The sequence below is a fragment of the Falco punctatus genome (genome assembly GCF_963210335.1).
Source record: "Falco punctatus genome assembly, chromosome: 4".
Lineage (NCBI taxonomy): Eukaryota > Metazoa > Chordata > Aves > Falconiformes > Falconidae > Falco > Falco punctatus.
Window position 1 is genome coordinate 58,091,849 of NC_137583.1, and position 22,304 is coordinate 58,114,152.

Below are 22,304 nucleotides of genomic sequence, written 5' to 3' on the forward strand. Positions count from 1 at the left end.
AAATTTAAGAGCTTATTTAGCACAAAACAGAAAGGCTAAAAAGAATATGTATCCCCTTAGTGACAATTAACACTTCAACTGGCTTCTGACTGCAAATCAGCAAAACCAAGTATTTCCCTTTCCTCATTGCTGAGAATTTCCTTGCGCAAAATTCCCTCTGTTTCTGTCATTGCTCAAACAAATAAAGTTCAGTTGCACACTTAGAAAGGTAAAGCATGAATCACGTTTGCATTTCTACATGGATCATGTTTCTCTGCCTTGTCCTTAAAAATTTCCCTAAATTGTTTTTTTTCTTTCTTTTTTAAATTCTACAGACTGATGTTGGCAAAATTAAACATTTTCTATCATTGTCAGTGGTGCTGGGACATGCTTACAAGCCTCAAAACACTAGACTGATTTTAACTGCAACCGTATTTCATATAAATAGAAAACTTGGAAAATATTTCAAAATAACACGCAAATAAATATGTAAAAGAGATCTTTGCTCTAAAAAAACCCTGCTCAACACTACAAGTGATGCAATGCACAATAACAAAAAGCCTGTTTTGCCTGAACACTATGTGCAGGCTGGTAGAACAGAGCATGCAGCCTGCATTTTCAAAGAGAAATACAAACTACCACTTTCTCCATCTGGTCCAAGTCTAGCTCACACCCCATAAAAGAATTGCAAGTTTATGACTCCAAGCTGGGCTCAATTACTTCCCATAATCATAACCAAGTGTTTCACTGTAATAAGTTTTTGTCTTTATCCCCCTTTTTAATACTACTTCATGCTGCTTTCACTGTGCATTAAGAAAGATTTCGATCTCTGAAGCTGTCAGGCTGGCACTAATTTGGTTTTGAAAAATTTGAAAGTTTAATTTTACTTTTTAGCAGTCCCAAAGGTGCACACTAGATTCCCCAGAACTCTTGGTAAATTACTTATAAATTACATCCTGGCATCTTTGTGATGTTTTTCTATCCTACCTTTCCCGAGCTCATAATATGAACCAGCAGGAATAGCAGTAACAGCAATGGTAGTGTTGGCATATTGGTGATTTCTAGTAAGAAAAACACTTTATTTCAGGCTCAGAGCACCTACCCCAAAAGACCGATAAGCTGGGACTGATGACTGTGATCTTATCCAAATGATAATTTTATCATTTCCCCACATCCTACTAATAAACTGTGGTGCATATGTTTCCAGCACTCACTTCTTCAGCAATTTCAGTTTGTAATGTGAAAAATGGAGCCATTCTTATATACGCCACAATCTGGCTGTGCTCAGAACAGCAAAACAGTATTTGATCCAGCAAGTACAGGATGTCTGGTGTGACAATGCACTCCTAAAATTTAATAAGTTCTCAGCCAAAGGAAAACATCTCAGCAGTAACTTTTACAAAAAAATAGCAGAGGCAATAAAGTTCCTTAGAAGTATTTTTCCACTTATGCTTTTTTCATCTCTTCTTGCTTGTCTTTCGTCTTCCTTCTATCAAGTTTCTATCAAGTCTTTCAACCATATCCATCCACAAGACCTTGACAAAGACACAGGATTCACTGGAACATCACAAACCTCTTTTTGTCCTCTTCTTGTTCTTCCTTTTTTCCTGCTTCCTCACTCCTTCTCATGAAGGATTGGAACAAATTAGATTATGTTAAAGTTAAAATGGGCATTGCAGGGCTGAACAAAATATCCCCTTCAGTTTAAATTAAAGAAAAAGTCTTTCAACCAGCACTGAATGGGTCGTGAAGTGAATGACAGCACATTAATAAAACAAGAAAATACTACAAGAAAGTGATAGAGGAGGTATGGCCAATACCTGAAGAGTGAAATTCATGCCACTATCCCACAGTGAACACCCTGAAATACAGGAGACTAAAAATCAGAGCACCACGACTCCAAAGAAATACAGTCCTTTACTGATTTTGCCTTAGGAGATTTATTTGGAGAGAAGAGGAAAACTCACTGAATTAGCAACAGTTTGCACCAACCCTCAGGTGTCCTCAGAAGCCAACCTTATACAAACCCAGCGAGCACCCTTTGTTGCACACCCATACATTTGCAATTCATAAGCTAGTAGGAACATTAGCAGTAACACACCTTGGCTTCACACACGTTTGCTGCAGTTTTAACACTCACACTACCACAGTTATCACAAAATACAACTTTAGTGACAAACATGCACAGTGGAAGCAATACTCTCATCCTAAAATCTAGGTTGTGTGATGATATTTCAAAGTAGTTTCAAGTTCCGTATCCCTCTGCTCCCCACAGTAAGCAGACGAATCTGGCAGCAAAAGCCAAGAAATTTGCTTACGCACAAAATAAGACAACAAAGATACCCTTCTTCTGGTTTGTTATTATTATCTTCTGCTATTTTTGGTTGAAAATAATCTCAAGTGTACCTTAACAATAAAAAATGCCAATAGTGCAATGTTAGAGTTGACAGCCATCCCACAAAGGACCCATTCCTATGCCACAGTGGATATAATGAAGACCTGTGTGCTATATATATAATACACAGAATTAGAGACAGTGGTCAGCAGCATCCTGTTAGACATGAGACAACACAGAAGCGCTGGCTGAAGAGAAAACGGAACCACACCTTGAAAAGGTAAATATTTAGCTGATGCTTGAGAAACCTTTCTCATTCCTGGCTCCAGCAACTTCACTGACAACTCTTCTGTTGTTCAGCGATGCACAAGGGACCTCATTTGGTTCAGCTGCAAGGCACAGCAACTTCCAGATGAACGAACCATTCCCCGTGAACTAACTCCTAACCGTAAGGACAAAGGAGTTTGCATACGTGTGCCTCTCCTGCTCTTCCTGCTGTGATGGTGCAGGAGACCTGAGACTTGCATTGAGGTTACCTACAGGGGTACATAATGCAGGTGTTTACGCAGAATGGACATTTTCCGTGACCTACTGCCAACACTGTTTTGTTGACAGCGAAAGCAGGGTCTTGTAGCATCAGACCAGTGGTGAGCTGAACGGCTCACTGACCTCAAGTCAAAGCTCACAAAATCCCAATGACTACCCAGGGGATCCATAGGAAGGGCTTTAACTACTTACTATATAGCCACCGACAGTATGTTTGTATGACTAAAGACATCGCACAGGACCGGATCCCAATTCGATGAACTAAACATAGGCATAATGCCAAGAGGGGAAATTCCTAAAGGATCACCCAACAGTGCATTGTCATTACAAGTGGGATTACTCCAGCAAAGGGATTATAACAGAAAGGGAGGAATCCACCATGTGCGGACAGAGAGTGCACTGAAATCCAACGCTCTGCACAGCGTCTCTGCATTGCAGCCAGCTCCCTTGGTCTATCTGTTCAAACCATCCCTGGAAAATACAGTAGACCTTCAGCTGGTGGTTAAGAAACAATACAAGGGATTTAAAAAAGAAAAAACCACACAATCTTCCCCCCACCCCCCGCCCGAGATCTATCTTCATTTTCTACCCTTACTTCTCCTATGAACTAATGATTCTGAAGCATCATGTAAGCCAAGGAATAAACCCAAGTACATTGCATAATTTAATGTCATAATAGTTGTACAACTGGCAAACCAGCTCTGTTAGCAACTCAAGATAAACATCTCAGAAACCACCACCAGCTAAATCTCACGTAGCACCTTTTCATCTTCAGCAGAAGGGAGGTTAAGTACCACGGTTTCTAGCTTCTTTGCACAAGGAGAAGTGACTTTCCAGAAGTCCCCGTGCAGCAGGCTGGCACGAGGCCAGGGAGGAACAGAACAAGATTGAAGTCTGTTGAACTCAACAGCTCTGCGGCTTCCTTCGCAAGAACATGGCATATTGTTCACACTGCATTAAACCACTGCGCGCGTGAAGTGGCTGTCTCACATGTCCCAGCTCCAAAGAGAGGACTAGAATTAGTCGCCCAGATTATGGAAGATCTGCTAGAGCAGATGGGAGTATAGAGGAGAAAACATTCATTATCACATACATGAGGTCTGGAAGAGAAATAATTCAAAATCTTTCTGGTTTCTCTTTCCAGGTTGGTTTTTTTTTTTGTTTGGTTGGTTGGGTTTGGGGTTTTTATTTAGAGACTTTCTGCACCCAGATCAAACATAGCCATTTTGTTAGCAAAAGAAACTTTACTGACTTTTTAAGAGATGAAAGCACAGTGAGAAAGACAGACCCTACAGCTTACTGAGATGGCAACAGAGGTACCTTAGCAATCTGTCAGGGTACAGAAGGGACAAAGACCAAGACAGCGGACACGTGAAGGAAAGCTGGCATTGTTTTACTGTCTACATGAGCTAAAAACCAATCCAAACCCTAATATTTCCCATTTCTGGATGATTCTACCCATTCATATAACTGGCAGAGGGGTAACTTGGAAAAAAGCATCTGGCACATCCATGGCAGCCAGCTGGGAAGCTGGTGAGACTGCACGAGCCACAAGCCTATGGTGGGAGTGAATTAAGGGACAGTGTGGGACAGCCTGGGTGGTAAAAATATCCCTGTTCTTTCACTGTGCAAGTGAAAACACCAAGCACTGTGAAGTTCAGAGTTGTTATATATAGGATTGTGTGAAAAATATCAGTGGGTTGGCTGGGACCAATGCACACATGAACTAGAGAAAGCTTTTTGAGTCTTTACAATGACAAAACAGCTGGAAACCAGGGAGCTACAAGGCAGTAAGAGAATATTCCTGGAAAACCCAGTCTGCACACACAACACCTGGCAGGAGGAAAAATATTTTCTGGCAAAAGCTAATGATAAAGGAAGAGACTGAAAAGGCAGTCAGCTGTGTCCTTGGGGGGGGGGGGGGGGGGGGGAGGGGGGGAGCTGCCTAAAAGCCAGACGCAGAGTGGGGAAGAGGCAACACCACAGTGATCCTTGTGCACCACTTCCTTTGTCCTTCGTTATTTATGTTTTAGGATGCCCTTGTGAATCACAGGGCAGGTACCAGTGCTCAGGCACATCCCACCTCAACACAGTCCTCAGGCTGACAATTTGCAGCCAGCATCTTTCCCTGCTCACTTCCTCAAAATGTACCAAACCTTAAATTGAGGAGAGACTTCTGGAACCACAAGTCTCTTTTGGTGTGGCCTTAGCTTAGCAATGCATTGGGCCAATCACATTACTATTTGTACCTTGTAGAGTCATTTGAAAATTATCTAAACTAGCACCACAGATGACCAGAACTTGTACGGTGCCATCAGATTCCCAAATCTTGTCTAAGGTCAGCATCCTGCGGTGGCTTCAGTGCTCAAAGTAGAAAGCACTCTACCAAGTAGCTCTAACATCATTCATCAGTTTAAATTCCACATTAAGAATCAAAGCAGAAACTCAGTGGTATGGTTACAGAGCTCTGGATATATCCAGAAGCACAAAGCCCAACTCCTGAATTTCTTGGTCTGTCCCAAAAGCATCCTGCATCCTTAGTCCCCCTGTTTTGAGGGGCATGTTTCTAACACAGTCCTATGGTCTTTCCATAATGCAGCCTGGTGTGATTTGGCTCTCAGAGTCAAGGTTGCCTAAAACAGCCTGTAAAAACCTACCAGTGTTACAGACTGAGTGCTTTTATTATTATTACATAATACGTATTTGCAGGGGGGGAAAAAATACTCCGTCATCACCTTGGCAGCTAGCAATAAGGCCTGGCAAGTCTAACCAACATCTTATTTACAAGATTGTCACTGGAGCAAAAAATATTAAAACCTCTGTGCTAATAGACACAAACAGAAATTATTGCCCCAAGCTACATATTCCTGTAAAGCAGGTAGGCTGTTTCTAGCATAGTAAAATACTGATAAGGCAGAGAGGGGGAGGAAGGAACACTGAAGTGGGGCTGAGTACGGTGTTAATAGACTTTGGTTTTATTCTCAGCTCTGCTACCGAGTAACTGCATGACCAGAGATTAGTCACATCATCTCTGTGAGAGCTTCAGATGAAAAACCATCTTCAGATGCTGTGTGTTTCTGCACTGCAAGAGTCTCATGCTTAGACCAATCCCTTTTCTACCCCTGCTAACCAGAACGATAATTAAAAATCTTAGAGAAGACAAAGACCTACAGCAGATGAAGTAGGTATTTATGGTGATCACAGGTTTCTGACTTTCCTTCCTGTTTATTTGCTGCCTATATCCATTACAAACCTATGTGTTCAAAGACAAACAGCAAAATCCCCCTGCTTTCAGGAACTGCTTGGAGTAGGGTAACACAAGCACAGGGTGGAGAGCATCAATCCTTGGCCAAAGAGACCAGACTCCCACTGGCCTCAGTAGCAAAAACCCAGCAAAAGCGAGCTTCTCAAGAAGTCTTTATATAAATTTCTAAGTATTTTTTTTTTCTTGCACAACATGTTAGAAGACATCACATGAGCTCCTGTGTCAAGTACAGCACTGACAGGAAGGTCCTGCTGGTCTTTATTTTGAGTCACAGCCTTCAGCATCACCAGCCTAAATCAGTCCCTTCAAATTCTCCCTGCACACTTCAGCCTTCCCTATTTACAGTCACCTGCTATAAAATTCACTCTCTTATTAAACTACAGTAATTTATGGAACTTCACCAAAACCCAGAGAACATCCACTCAGGGTTGCCTACAAAGCCTGGGGGAGCTGGGAGCAGAGAGGGATGCTCCTGCCCCGGTCTTTACCCTCTCTGCCTGCACAAACCTGCCACATCACAGCCTGCACAAATCTGGCGTGGGAGGGAAGGCGTGAAGCACCAGCAGAGTTCAAAGGACTTTCTGCAGCTTAGCGGCTCCCCCTGCATCTCCTCCTAATGTGCTTAGCTACTTAGTGAGCAGCAAGCTAACCAACTTCACTTTAGCAATGACTTTTACTGGGTTTTTGTGTCACTTGACATTAACGACTGAGAAGCTCCACGTGTCTTACAGATCTTTTCTTTGTCACCATCACCAGGCACTTCCCAAGGTGAAAGAAAGTTTTGCTTTTGCTCCTGGAGCACAAAACATGCAGCTGTGCCTGGACAGCACTCAGTGCTCCTGCACTGGTCTACACCAAAGAACGAGGCTGGCTCCCCATCACAGTTTTAACTTCTCAGCTGCAAGAAAAGGTTCAGCTTCACTGTGTTAACACTTCCAGCACAAAAATACTTGCTTTTCAGTAAGTGGACGCAGCAAACCAGTGTCCTTTCTTTACCTGTCCTGCAGCATGGTCCCTACAGCCTTGCAGTACCAAGCCCACCAGGCTGTACATATTCTGCACCCATCAGTCCCACCTTACCCTTGTAAGACTGTAAATGCAAGGGCTTCTTCCCTTCACATATTAATGTTATTAGCATATTAATGATGTTTCTAACCTCATTTAGCCTCTTGGCTTTTGCACAATGCAAAAAGAACCAGGAAAGCTGATGTGGAATCTTTCTTAGCACAGCAAAGGGCTCCTCTAATCCTGCAATCTATAGTACAGCAGCAGAAGTTGCTTATAAATGGCTTAATCAAATGCAATCCATTCCCTAATACACAGCAAGTATCTGTGTCCAAGGGAGAGGATAAGAAATTTAGGGGGAAAGGAAGTGCCAAGTTTAGCGAGAAACAAGGAACCACACACTTTCCTAGCCATGAACTCATCAAAGTTTTTTTCCTCTCTGAACTTTTGCAAGATGTGCATGTGCCATGTGTTGCTGAGCCTTGCACCTGCTGGCTGGATGAGAAACTAATTTCTAAGAATTTCAGTGATGTCAGGCATTTTCTTTTTTTAATGTGACCATAAACTGGCAAAAGCTGTCAGCAGCACTGGCAGTAGCTTAACAAAAAATGTTGACGTTGCCTGGATACCGAGTCCTGCTCCAGGACTGACTGCCTGCATTTGACAGCAGTAACTCCTCGGGATTTTAGTTTTTCTTTAATATTCTGAGAGCCGTGCAAATATCTGTCCTTATTCAGATCCCTTCTCTTTCTCCTCCCCCACTTTCTGGCTTTGTAGAATGCAAACTAATTCCTCAACCGTAGTAACGCCATAAATAAGAAGCCGTAAAGATATTTTTCTAGCCTTCTTTGTCCAACATTAATCTTTTCAGTTATATAAGCACTTTATAAAATAGCATGGCGAAAGTATATGAGAATCTGTTTATGTGATTAAGACTTGGCTCCTTCTTTACCATGGCCCAATGACAGTATTTTGTGCTTTGCACTTGCCACTGCCGAGGCTTGCTCAGCTGTCTCTCTGTGACCTCCAAAGCAGAAGGCAGCGAGATTTAACATTGCTTTTCAGGGAATGCTTACAGTAAATCATTACTGGTGGGTATCCACGGAGTCTTGGGAAAAAAAGAGCATTATTAAGTACCTGCTAATTTTTTGTTACAGTGGATGGAGTCCAGGTTTTCACTGATGGCAAAAATCCAGCTACTCTGAAGAGCAACAAATTTTCCCAAGTCTTTCCCCTTACTGCTGCCCTGCTCCCAGTCTGAGTTGTGCCTTAGTGTTTGAAGAAACAGCTCTGGATGCCATTTAGTGAAGTGCTGTAGTGTTTTACTATCTTTTATGGTAAAGAATTTGGAAAGACATGAGAGAGAGCTTCTGGCAGAAACAGAAACAGGGCCAAAGTGCATACATAAAATACAGCACTAAACTCCCCTTCCTGGCAGCTGGATGGCAGAGAAGTGAAAAAAAATTCACTGCAGATCATTTTTCCAGGCTGGTCCCCAACACGGTTCCTAAGTGAGGAATGATGCCATTATCCCAGTGCTCTGCAGCAGTAGATTTCAGCATCCTATGGGGTTATCTTCCAAAGGAAATGACGTGCTTTTCAGATACTTTCTTTAATGCCACTTGTTTTATTTACTTAATGTCACATGCCTTGAACATACAAGCAGCTAACTCTCTTTCAACAATCCCACCCCAAACATCAGTGCCCCATTCCTGCAGAGCCCTTCTGCACTGGGCAATGACACAGTTTAGCCATGCTGAAGCAAACAGCATATTCTCCTGCTCCTTGCAATTGCTCCTTCAAAAAACCTCCACGTATCATAACACTCAACATTGCGACAGCATCACCTCAAGAGAGTAAATAAAGCTTGAATGCAACAAAAGTGTGTACCACAACCTTGTAACTCCTTCCAACTGATGCCAATCACAAAGCAGTGAACATGTGAGGTTCACCTATGCTGTGTAATTCTGTTTCTCCTCTCATCATAGCGGTAGCAGACATGAGATTTTTGGACACTGTGCTGGCTTCAACACCTCTGCAGGGAGGAGAAGACACCTTTCCATTGTACCACTCCCAATCCTGCAGTTTAACCACTGGTAAAAAATTTACATGGAAAAACGATTGATGCCATCAAAAAACAGATGGAAAGCTTGAAACAGAAACAAGCCCTTAAAAATATGTCTCTTCACCTTTAAAAATGGAATGGACAAAGCGATAGGCAGTGGAAATAATGGTGGAGATGACTTGATAGGCTCGTTTTGTGGCCATGCCTTTCACCACTTCCCTAAGCCTCTTGTGGCTGGCAACCATAAGAGAGAGCACTTGGATGGTCTGAAGATGCAAAAGCTGGTGCATGGAGGCAGTGCCAGGATGCTCACACTGAACATGCACAAGTTCATGAGAAAAACTCACCTCCTCCCAGCTGCACACCTCTTCTTAAATACAAAATGCAACAGAAGAGTAAAAATGATGGTGTGAATCCTGGGAATCATGCTCTCCAAATTTCTTTTCCAAGCACAGGCAAGACCCCCAGCCCAGGGCAGCTGGAATTTCTCTTGGCTCTCTCAGCTAAACTAGAGCCAAACTATGGCTAAAGGTGTGGTACAGCGGGTGCAGGTCCGTGCTCTGCTGGTGTTCCCGCTCCCTGGGTTTGCAGCTGGGCTCCCCAGGGAAGCAGCTGCACGCAGAGGATTTAAGGTTCCCATTCTGCGGCACAGCTGTCTGCTTTGCAAGCTCCTCCACCGGCAACACTTCCTCCCTCCATATCCTGGCCTTCCCAACGGAGAAGCTTCCTGGGATTGCCACAGCGGGTTCCAGCTACTCCAAACAAAGCTCCAAGACACGCTGCCTCAAAGCTCGTCCCAAAATGATGGGTCAGTTTAACAGCAGTGTGACTTCTGACCAGTGCTCATCAGCGCCTTTTTTGACTTTAATGAGATTTAATTGCAGTGACATGTCTTTAATAACAAAACCCATGCCAAGAAACCGCAGTTGGAACAAGAGTTGACCTAAGGCCAGTTTCCCAAAGATTTTCACTCCCCTTCTCTTCTAACTTGTGGCATCCTGCTGCTGCACAAGCCGTCGTGGGTCACTGAGGTGGCTGCAGCCACCTAGAGCTTCTCCAGCCCCTGCCAGAGCCCCACTTAACAAGGTGCCTTAACCCCAGATTTCACCCTTTGTAATGGCCATGTGCTCCTCCAGCACCATCCTCTGAGGTTGGGGACGATCCTAAAGTAGCCACCATCTTTGAGTCTCCACCAAGGCTTACTCCCTCAAAAAAATATCTGAGATTTCACCTCCCTTCATCACCCCAAAACTCCATGGTTAAAATAAAAAGTGAAACATCACCATGGGGCAGAAATTTCCCTCAGAATGTCCCTTGCATAGAAGCTCCACACCACTACCCCCACCAAAGTCCAGGAGGGTCTTGTCTTTCAGGATTGACCTGACTGCATGGATATGTGCTACTATCATTACATGGAGGTGTTCCATGTAACACAGAGAAATAAGACAAGGTTTTTTGTTAGGATTTGTTTGGGGTTTTTTTTTGCATTTCCCTACTCTAATACATTTAACACATTCTTCACCTGGTCTGGATAATACTGGAGCATAAGTCCACATTAGTTAAATAATATTGAACAAATTATGGCTCATCACAAAGGAATACATCGATGTAATTAAGAAAAATGCTAAATCTCCATCTCTTTCTTGGTCTTCGTTTCCACAACAATGAAAGCCATGGAAAAAGAAAAATGTTTCTAACTACTGCAACAAAGCCCATACCTATTACCCCATAGCCATGGCTCTGACAATTTGTCTAAATTCAGAACATCTCTCCCTGCCTGTATTCCCTTGCCACTAGTAAGTATTTGCTGATAATCCATGTATTTTTCTGCAGTCTGGGCTTCTGATCCAAGGAAATCTAGACAGCTGTACAAACTGGTTTGCATTAATCCCCACCACTTGCTTGAAAGATTTCCGCGAACGCCAGTGAACATACAAGATGTCAGATTGGTGATAATCCTCATTACTTACTATTTACATTTTTGAGGAAGGAAGGGACATAATTAGGCTTTTGTCAACGACTGTGCCTTTGATTGCATTGGAAGGAAAGGCTTCCCTGTGGATTTAAAGGATAAAACCCAACACAGTAAAACTTAGATCCCCACGTAGAAAACTACTCCTCATTGTTTACCAACTTCATAGGGTTGACAAGCAAATATTGTTGAAATCAGTCAAAATATTTCCTTTATTCTTCTCTTTTCCTTGTTTTGTTTTTTGTTGTTTTGTTGTTGGTTTTTTTTTTAATTAAGAAGGCCCCCTTCAACTGGTTTAGGTATCTCAGCAAGGATTTATACTGTTAACTTCAGGCACCCAAATCTGGAAATTGTTCCACTGTTCAGAGCCCAATGGTCAAATCTTCCCCTGTGTCACTCTGAGAAAGTCAGATGTTGTAAATCAGATTGTGTTTCAATACACATAATACAGTAGAATTTGACCTTCACAGGGGTAGAAACCACATTTTAATTAGCTTTGGTGAAAGGAGCAATACTTTCTTCTAAAAGATGAAAAAAATCAGCTAACTGCTCATCTAAATGTTTGTGTTGATTCATTGTTGAGGTTCGCTCTCCTAAACAAGTTTAGGCCAGTGCTGCCTTGCTGAGGACTCCTGTGCCAAAAGCACATTTTTATTACCTGTTTATTACACATTTCAGCTGCCATTTATTTTCCTTGTCTTTCAGAAATCCTTCAAGGTGCACCCCCCATGGCCAAGCTCACCCCTTCTCTAGCAAACATGAAGAAGGCAGGCACTTAATATAGATGCTAAACACAGAATAAATAACACGGGCAGTATTTGCCACCTGTAGCTACTCTCGCTCCAGTATTAAGCATTAGTTCACGTGCAGTTCTTTCACCCTCTCTCTAGAAAGTTTTGACCTTCCTAGCATTTAGATGTGGATTTTTATTCTGCATGGATTGAAGCCAGTTTTGGTCTCCAGCTGTTCGGAACTATGGGGGGCACGTTGGCATGTGAAAGGAATTGGAGCAACTGCATAACTGCAAAGAGCATCATCCCGTTGGAGTTACAGCTCAGGTTGCCAAGCGCAGTCCTCTCACCCTTAAACAGCTCCGTGGAAAGACTGTGAACATGAAGAGCTATGGAAATCTTATACTGAGGTTAAGCAAACAAATCTGACACCAAGCCTTCTGCCCGGCTCAGGCAGGCAACGAGGCAGATACATTCACAGTGACCCTGAAAGGAAACACTCAGGATTCCCAAATAACAGGGTTTGTTGAAGAATATATAATTAATGGCTTATCTTCACATGCCTTCCCCAGCCAAAAACGAATTGCATTAGGGTCCGTGCATTTGTCAACTCAATTAAATGTCTATCTTGATATTGAGGGCCATATCCTGACCTGAGGGCAATGGCAAACTCTCCTGGGATGAGGAAAGGAGTTGTTTCCTGAACAGCTGCTGAAATTACTGCTGTTACACAGGTTGGAGGGAAGGATGCTTTTAGACCCTGCTGTTTGAATGGGTTTAGAAAGTGAAAAAAAACCAAAAAAAGAAAAAAAGAAAGCATAATAAAAGGTCCTTAGCATCCCGCTCAAAACCCAAGCCAAAGCATCTCCAGGCAGGCAAGGTAATCCCAGCCTGTCCATACAGCAAGGAGAAGCAGCAGGATGCCCACAGGAGGGCACCTACGTTTCACAGTCATGTAGGAGCTCCCAGGGAGATGCAGTTTGGGCTTGCACTGTGTGGCACTGTCTGGCATAGCTACCTGCAGGGACTTGTCACCGCAGTCCTGTGTCACACACCTCCGTGGGGCTTTCAAAGCTGCACTTATATTTCAGGCTCAGAGAGCCATAAGCAGCAGGGGATGCTGCAAGAAGCAAACTACAAAGAAACTCCATTATAAACCACTACCAATAAAGTGTGCTTATAGCAACCCCAAGGCAGATTTCAAAATAATTTAACTAAGAAACTGAGGTGGTTTAATGGCTGATCATCAAAGACTCAGAGTACTTGTTTCGCATATCAAGTACACACAGATTAATATTTTCCATGATCTAAGACAAGATTTTTTTAAAGACAGAGAACAGCCTTCAAATACTGGGTGAACTGTGACAGAAAAGGACATAGCAGAAAGCCTATAGAAAAAGCAACCAATTTCTTAAAAAAACCAACAAACCACACACAAACCCCTAAACAATTCACAACCCATTATTTTTGTTTTAAAGCTGAAATAAGAAAATTTAGATTTCATTAAACACGCAGTGCCCCATGCTAGAACCAGCCATCTCTGGTGGGAAGGGAAGGCAGTTACGTTTATTGATCCATCCTAGAGCTCCCAAGCACAGGGACCTTTGTAAGCTCCTTGCTGGCTTTAGATTTGTCATTTGTCAGCCACCAATGCTGGTTATAGGATTGTCACCAATCAGTTAGTTCTCACATTTGGACCTTTCCAGCAAGGCTCTGGAGATTGGCTGGTTTAGCTGTTTAGCTGGATACCAAATTCTAACATCCAGAAAGTGGACTAAAGAGAAAGTCAGCCTGGGGAGAACACCAGTTACAGATTATCGCTGGTAGTGTACAGTCAACTCTACAGGCTACAATCTCCCCTTCAGAAAGGTCTCTCTATTCAGCAGTTACTCTCAAAATTACATTCACTACAACAGTTTTGCTTACCATAGCTCCACACTGTACCCACTATGAATCCTCACTTCACTGCCCCATCCTTTGCACTGTACTTTGTAGAGCATCCACACACCCACTTTGCAACATAAGCCATTTCATACACGGGCTAGCACAGCACAGACAGGGCTTCCGAGCATTTTACAACCCCCATCCTGCAAATCCAAAAATGATGCAAATTTTGTGGAGCATGGACCTCCAGCTAACATGCATGTGTATGCCTCTGAGTGATAAAATGCTTTCATGAACCTGAATTGGATCCTTTGCATGGCGTCATCCTTCATTCACGACGTCCCACGCTGTGCTAGGGAAGCTTGTCAGAAGTTTTGCTGGATTAACAAAGCACCTGCAATAACAGTTAGTGGCTCACACATATTATCAAACAGATTTCTTTAAAGGTTCTGATAGGTGGGAACCATGCATAGGGCAGTGTCCAAAAATTAGACCCAAGACTCATTTTCTGACATAAGTAAAAGACCTTGCCTGTCCTCTTTTTGTTTTATGTTAAGAACAAAAGACTTCTACCCTCCTTTAGCTGATGTGTTCATTATTTTAATCACAATAACCCCCAAACCAATTAACTCACTAGGCTAGAAAATCCTAAACCAATTAATTTTAAACAGTAGCATCTTTGTTTCACTTTGCTTTGACAAAGAAAATGTGAGATTACTTTAGTCAAATAGAGCATCATGGAAAGACTTAGCTCCACTACACTGATTCAGGAGTACAGGAATTAGTTAGATCAGTGACGTTAACATAGCGTTGGTATTACACCATTTCCACAGTCCTTTCACTTCTGTCAGACTTAAGTACAAAACAGCTTCTTGCGAGATCTCCTAATTCAGACTGATATTCATTTGACTTAGCATGGCAATGGGGAAAAAAATCCTAGAACTGGCACCATGCACAGCTTTATACTAGAAGATATTTTCTTGGTTCTTCCACATCTCCTCCTCCCAGTAACAACCAACCTGCATTTAAATTTGCTGTATAGACCAAATGGGTCAGTGATGACTCCATAGCTAGATGATCACTACAGACGTTGCTATAAGGTGCTCCAGCCCCTGGCCAAATCAAAATGGATGCTACAGGCTCTCCTTGCCCAACTCACGACTCTGCCAATGACTTCTGGAAGTGATGTGGTGCTAAAGCAGATGCTGGAAGCACATGTGATGGTTTATACCAGCTCAGCTACAAGACTGCGATCTCTTCTCACTGTGGTCTCTTTCCACAATTACTTCCCATACAAATGGGAATGTTATCTTCACTTGGCCTTATGGTCAATGGGAAAACAAAATACACAAGTGAAACCAGGGAACAAATCTAGTAATCCATGCAGGCAAGTAGCAGAGTCCATGTGAAGTCTTTAAAACCCTTTCAGCCTCTTCACTGGTTATCACCAGGGCTTCCCTTCAAGATGCTTTCACAGCCCCCAGGGCTGCATAAAGCAAAGGCTAATTTCCACAGTGCCCATAAATTGAGACATGAGAGTGCTCAACACCTGGCCCTATTCACTCTCACAATGCACAGCAATTTACCGTCATTATTAAGATTTTTATTTTAATTTTAAAATCAGTGTTTTCATTCAGTCCAAGCTCAGCCAAAGTCCCACTGACCCAACAAGGGCTACATAAGAGCTACAGGCTGCTGGACCGAGCCTGGGGTTTAGCTGTACTTTACTTACTGTACTACACATACTGTATTCCTTAAACCATGCAATTTTCTGCCTCGTGATCAGGTTCTTTCATTCCACATATTTCCTGATCAGAAAACTGATTGTTTCAACATTTATCATGTTTATTCAGCCCATTTTTGAGGGACTCCTTAATTCCATGGACTTTTTAAATAGCTGAGAACCCATCTGTAAAGCTTGGATCTGATAGCTTAAGTGATCAATAATACTTCAGACTCTAAAAACATATCAAAAGAGCTTGGAAGCGCAATGCATTTTCAATGGGATCATGACAAGTATTCATGAACATTCAAATAAAACAATATACTTAACATTAAACGTGTGTACAAACCTACTAAAATAAACAGCATTTCTCTAGAATTTATAACCAAATACTTGCTTCGAGATGAAATTCTGAAATGATTGATCTAAATGGAAAACAGACAGATAAATATGTTTGAAAATCTGCTCCTACATGTATTCCTGGATTTTCAAACTAAGATAGGCTAAAAAGACCAACAACCCACAACCACACACCCTCCCCCCTATTTATTTCCAAATGATTTCCGGTGATTAGGCAGCTTGATACTTCAAAACTCTCTTTAGCTTTAGTGTTGTTTACGTTACTACCTGTGGGGGAACAAAGTCACCTGCCTGCAGACCTCTCTTATCAAAGGACACAAAGAAGACCAGCAGTGAAAGGCCACCAGGGTTCATCAACCTTTGGAGATGTACAAACTGTCATTTCTATTTCCCTTGCATGCCAGCAGCAGTCTTTAGAAGAGCAAATACAAAACTAAGGTCTTATCTATGCAACACAAGAAATAACAACTTTGTTGTTATTTAAAAGTCTCATCATTTATAGCATGTTCCATAGTTCAAAACCCAGGGAAGAGGTAGAAGATAATGAATTAATCTGGTTGCAGGTCTGTCCAATACTCTACAGATGACAGTCAGAGATTAAAAAACTTTTTTTTTTTTTTGTATCATTGCACCTAAATCGTTAGCAATTTGAAGATAGTCTGAAAAATCCTTCTTGCCTAGAAAGAGTGGTGAAGAATGTAAAACCATACCGTATGTACTCCACCGATGCACATAACACTGACCATGGGAAACTAAGGTGAAATGGGAAGCATGTTGAAAGTTATCTCCAAATAAACTAAAACCAACTACCATAGGCACATTTTAACCCAAAAAATGACCTACTGCTGACAGCAGATGTCAGTAACTGGCAGAGGAAATGGTGCTGGTCTTTGGCCATACAAAGCTGTGTGCTGCACCAGCTTGGCTGCAGCCTTGCTGACACATGTTGTCTGCACAAAGTAATTTTTCCAGTTTAGACACGACCAAAATGAACAGTGTCAGTCCCTCCGTCTGCCTCTGTGGGCAAAGCATGCTTCAAAAATTATGATCACATGTTTTTGCACAGCAGTACTGGAAATTAAAGCAAGACAAACACCTCTACTCCTTTTCTAGGTTTTATGGGATGACAGTGGAAGAGCCTACAACACCCTCCCAAGGTGAACCTGGACTGAGCAGCCCCATCCTTCCTCAACCCGCATGGTGAAGGTAGTCACAACCAGAAATCAAAGCTGCCTCATGGCCTTTCCCTCTGGCATCCCACCCCCCTGCCTGTTCAGAAGGCAGGAGGATGGTGAACACAGATGAAAAACTGGAGATGGAAGTGGAAGCTGTTCAGCGTCCCAATGCAGGGTATAACTGATGGTTCTCTACAGTTGTGGTCCAAAGGCTGGAAGAGTCCAAGACTACAGGATGAATTTATCAATTCAGCAAAGAAAAATCCAAATATAGACTCCAGCAGCTGGCACGAGGGAGGACATCTCATCGCAGCACTGAGTGCCATGGGAAGGTATTCCTACAGAGTAACAGTGGGAAATAGCTTGAGCCAACAGTACATGAAACGCCTGCGCCCGGCTGCCAACCCTCCACAACAGCCTGGCTTGGACTAAACTCCACTTCGCTGCAAGTTGTTATCTAAATGTCACAAATATGGAGTAAAATCTTGGAGGGGAAAGGATTTCAGTTTAAAGTTTGAGGAAAAGTTTTAGCACAGATCAGCCACAGATAGGAGGCCTTCAAGGGAGCAGAGCTGAATGTGGCAACATGAAACCCTGCAGGGTTTTTTTTCCTTATTTCTTCCCTGGGCTCTCGCAAATGAGAGCTACGTGCTCCATCTATGGGTAAAAATTAGCACAGTCATAAGCTTTTCTTACAGAGGATGTAGTCTAACCACAAGATGATCTCCAAGAAAATAAATTATTAGAATGCATAAAATATATGGCAACCATTCTGTATTGAATCTCACAGTCTTCTGAAAAAATTGCTATCTGGTCCTTTATTACTGGAGTACGAGGAGCCCTCCTTATCGATTATTTTAGGTGTCACAGTTAATAGTATTGCATTTCAGAAGGAGAAAAATTCTTAAGTGAAGACAGAAAATTAAGACTTTATATTGGAAAACACTTCCTTCCTCAAATACAGTGCAAATTCACTATGATTCAAATCTGACCACCAGCTTCAAGGTGTTTGAAAGCTGTGTAGTCTTCGATTCAAAGTTCTGTAAACAACCTTTAATTCTGAGCTATCTTTTAATCCCATGCACCACATCCCAAAGCTTTAGGTCAACAGAAACCTTTTAATTGATTTCCTTTGCTGTTAAAACTGGCAGCACCATCAATGTGTCATGAATATTGCTGTTACCTGAACTGATGGTTTTGGAAGGGGAAGCAGGGCTGGAAAATGCAGACCTTCAAATTGGGCATTCAGACCCATGGAAAAAGACATATTTTAATAATGTAAATGTCACACAACCATCTACTTTTAATAAAATATTCAGGGTACTTGATTTTAGCCTGTCTGTAGAGGTAGCTCCCCAGTTTCCACTCAAAAAAATAAAGTTTTTCTCATTTATTTGTATAGGTATTAGTTCTGAAGTGAGAGATCATGCAAGAAAAAGTGTAACCTGAACTGTTTTCTCCCAGTGCAGGTTGTGCTCCTGTGTTTACTTTGGATCACCTCAGTTTGCTTTACTGAGAGTAAATTGGTGCCACTTCTTTCTCTTGGCATTATACCTGCTTGCACAAACTAGCACACAAGAGAAATGCACCCATCACAGCCAAGACTCAACAACGTCTTAGACCATCAGGTCCCAAGTCATTCTTCATGAGAGCAGTTCATGCAGCTTTGAGCAAACCCCAAAGAAACTGGGAAGAGGTTCCACAACACCAGTTTTGAATTAACTTTTCACAGCACCTCAGACTTCAACTTGCACCTCTTCACTCATCCTTTGTTCCTGTTGTCCTTGAAAAACATTTAGAAAATCAGCATCAGCCTCCTGCTTCTACAGGTCACTCCAATTTACTCATTTTTTTGTATCCAATTAAAATGTAATTGCTCAATGTTCCACAGTTACTCATGCACCCACGCTGATGGGTAAAACCCAGGTACTAAGCTCTACATCCCATAAAGCCAAGTCTCCGCTTGCAGAAGGTGCCTGGCTTTGGGAGGTGCAAGGTGGGCAGTGCTGGGTGGGACTGCATCTGCCAAGTTTCCTAGTGTGGGTGAGCAGCATTAGCAAGTCATCTGCGCCACCTCAAAGCCAAGCTTAATTCATCCCAAATCCATATTCAGTTTTCAATTGTCGGTCTAACAGTACTGTTGCAAAGAAATTCTCAGACAAAAAAATAGAGATTAAAAAAGTCGAGAATTAAAATTTCAAAGCACTTGTACAGAAACTCAGTGCACAAAGAGCTGTCTTGGATTTCTCTGCAGTGAACTTCCCAAACTGGAGGGGCTGCACCAGTGGCCTCACCCAACACCCACCAAAAAAGGTCACACCTCACCCAAAAAGGTCCCCGCAGAGCCTCTTCCAGAGGTGGCTGCCTTTTCAAAGGTGAAGCCCCAACAAGCCATTTACTGTTTTGAAGCTGTACTTAGAAAATACCTGAAGTGGCTGGCAGCCAAGCACATGTTGTGGGAATGTATTTTGCCTTTCAAGGCAAATCTTTTGTCACTTCAGAGCCATGGGGTTATGACCAGATGCTGAACTGGGGTAACCAAAGGGAAAAGACACAACGATGAGTTTTTGGCTAGTACCAACAGAAGGGATATGATATTAAAGATGAGCAAAAACTTTAAACTCCCAGCCTTCAGTGGAAAGTGTTTTAAGACTCCCATCTGCAAATCACTTTCTGTTTCAAAATCATCCTCCCCTAACCATTAATGCCCTTCCTAAACTGCATACATTCAAAAGGCAAAATAACTTAGCTGGGAAAAGAGCAACTACATGGGAAAGCAAGCACTGAGAATACCACACATAGCCTTTAAAACGAAAACAAGCTAGGAAGAAGTTGCTTCCAAGAAAAACAAGGAATATGCAGAGTAACAGGTTAGACTGTGTTTTGAACAATGTGTGGGAGGAGGAAGTGGAGGGAAGATGGGGTATGTAATGTAAAACAAAGACAGCATATACTTCCCCCACATACTGCTCCATGATGATGGAGGGCAGCACAGATTCATTTCAGATAAAGTGGGGGACAAAAATACCCCAAGCCCCTGTGAACTTTTATCTGGTGCCTTTTTTTTTTTTAAAAAAAAATTGCAGATTGCCTGGATAAAATACAGATTTGCTATAAACCCAAAGGGAAGGTTCCCATGCAGTTTCCCAGAAGAGCTGTGACTGGGAGGGACCACTGGAGGTCTCTGGTCCAACTGCTGCTCAAAGCACTGCTCCAACTTCAAATTGGGGTGCTCAGAGCTTTGTCCAGTTGACTTATTAAAATCTGCAAGGGCAGCAATTTCACAGCCTCTCTGGACCCCTGCTCTGATGCTGTTATCACTCCCACCAAGAACTTTTTTCTCACACCTGCCTGGAGTTTCCCTCGCTGCCTCCCACCCCTTTGCTGGGCATCCCTGAGATGCCTGGCACTGACTTCTCCACAACCCCATTATGTAACTGACGACAGCAAAAAGGTCTTCTCCTCCTTCATCTTCTTCTTCCCCCTGCACCACATGCTCCATCCCCTGACCAATGTAGTGGCCCTTTGCTGGACCAGTACATCCCTGTCTCTCTTGTACTTGGGAGCCCAGAACTGGACCTGGCACTGCAGTGCTGAGCAGAGCAGGAGGATGACTTCTCTTGACCTGTTGGGGATGCTTCTCCTGGCACAACCCAGCACACAGTTAATTTTCATTTTAATACTATTAACCCAACACCAACAGGGCTGTAAAGACAGGCAAGCATGGCAAGTCCATGTGATTTCAATGCACTCACAGTTTCAGAACTGATAAAGTAACCTGAGTCCCATTCATTTTTAACACAGGTATCCCAAGCTGCTCGAGAAAATGAGATTTTAATCATGTAGGCTGTGGCAATTTTTTGCAGTGAGGAATTTATGCACCTTCAAAAACATGGAGCCCCATCCTGGTTTAGCTCTTCAGCACAGCATCATTGCAACGGTCTGAGATATTTGGTTTGTAGAGTGTCTGAGAAGTCTTGTCACTCAGGAAATGCTGTTCAAGCCACAGAGACTTTGTTTGGAGTGGGATGTAACCAATTAACTTAGTGGTTTATAATACCTAAGGTTATTCTTTATTTGCAAAGTAGCAGAATGCAAATGTTTTGCTCGTGAAAAACTACATAATACAACAGAAATGCTAAGCCATATATTTCTTAAAGTCCTGAAAAGGTTTTGTTAAATAAAATTTAATTAAATATAGTAAACCTGAAGAGTGTAATTCATTACTGACCCTTTTAGCACATTCTGAATAAAATCGACTTCAGCATGGTAGTAAAGGGCATGTATTTGCATTAGCCTCTCCATAAGAGAGCTAAATGATGTGAAAGCACACGGTAAGAAATGTTCGGCTTTGCCAAAAGCTGCAGAATGGGAAGTGTTACAATTTAAACACCAATTTTAATCACCATGCCCTTTCCAAGAGGCTGCCCCTCCTGCCTTAAGAACAAAAGACCATGAACACCCAAGCCCAGCGCAATTCCTGCAACCCCCACTGGAGCAGCAGGGTCATGGGTATCTTCTGTTAGCTCAAATATAGCATGGCCCCATTCCAAGCCTGTTCCTGTGACAAGTGATGTGACCTTATCAAAAAGAATTTTGCTGACTACCGGAAGATTCCTTTATTCAATATTCTGTTATATCTATCTAGGACTTAAACAGTGTTACTTGCTTGGATAACTTGATTAAAAAGTCACAAGATGGCTTTGCTATACAGTATATATTGCTGTTATTCAGGCAGCAGCCTGTCCTTCTCTGTGTACTCAATCAGCAGCATACTGCCTATGCAATATTTAAGCCTACGTGGACTAGCAAAAGAGCTTAAATAGACTTTAATTACTGTGAGGCTTGAAAAAGAGTGGAATAAAAAGCATACTTGAACTTCAAGCAGAGAAGAACAAATGTCCTTGAACAGAAATGATACTTGGGAGTCTGCCTGGAGTCTACTTGGAGTCCTTCAGAATCACTGACTCCTACTTTTAATCTCCTGATGGTGTTTTAGAGAGGGGTAAAGACTGGAAAAGATGCCATTTCAATTAAGCTGCAGCAAAACTTCTGATAAAAAGAAAGAAAAATCCTATATGAGTTTGCATAGCCATGGTTCTTGTGCACAAAATTAATTATGAAATTACTTGTTCTGATTAACAGCAACACCTTTAAGGGAAATTCTGATGATGAAAAAGAAGAAGGTCCCTCTAAACTACTCAAAAGTCACTGAAAGCTATCAGTACATTGCAGGAATCATATAGCCAAATGTAGTATAAGCA

The 22,304-nt window shown here is 42.3% G+C and overlaps 1 protein-coding gene across 2 annotated transcripts in view; it reads right to left on the reverse strand.

The window, feature by feature from the left end:
• PRKAG2 (protein kinase AMP-activated non-catalytic subunit gamma 2) overlaps nucleotides 1-22,304 on the reverse strand; it is a 223,498-nt gene that overhangs the window by 119,583 nt on the left and 81,611 nt on the right. The window lies entirely within an intron of this gene.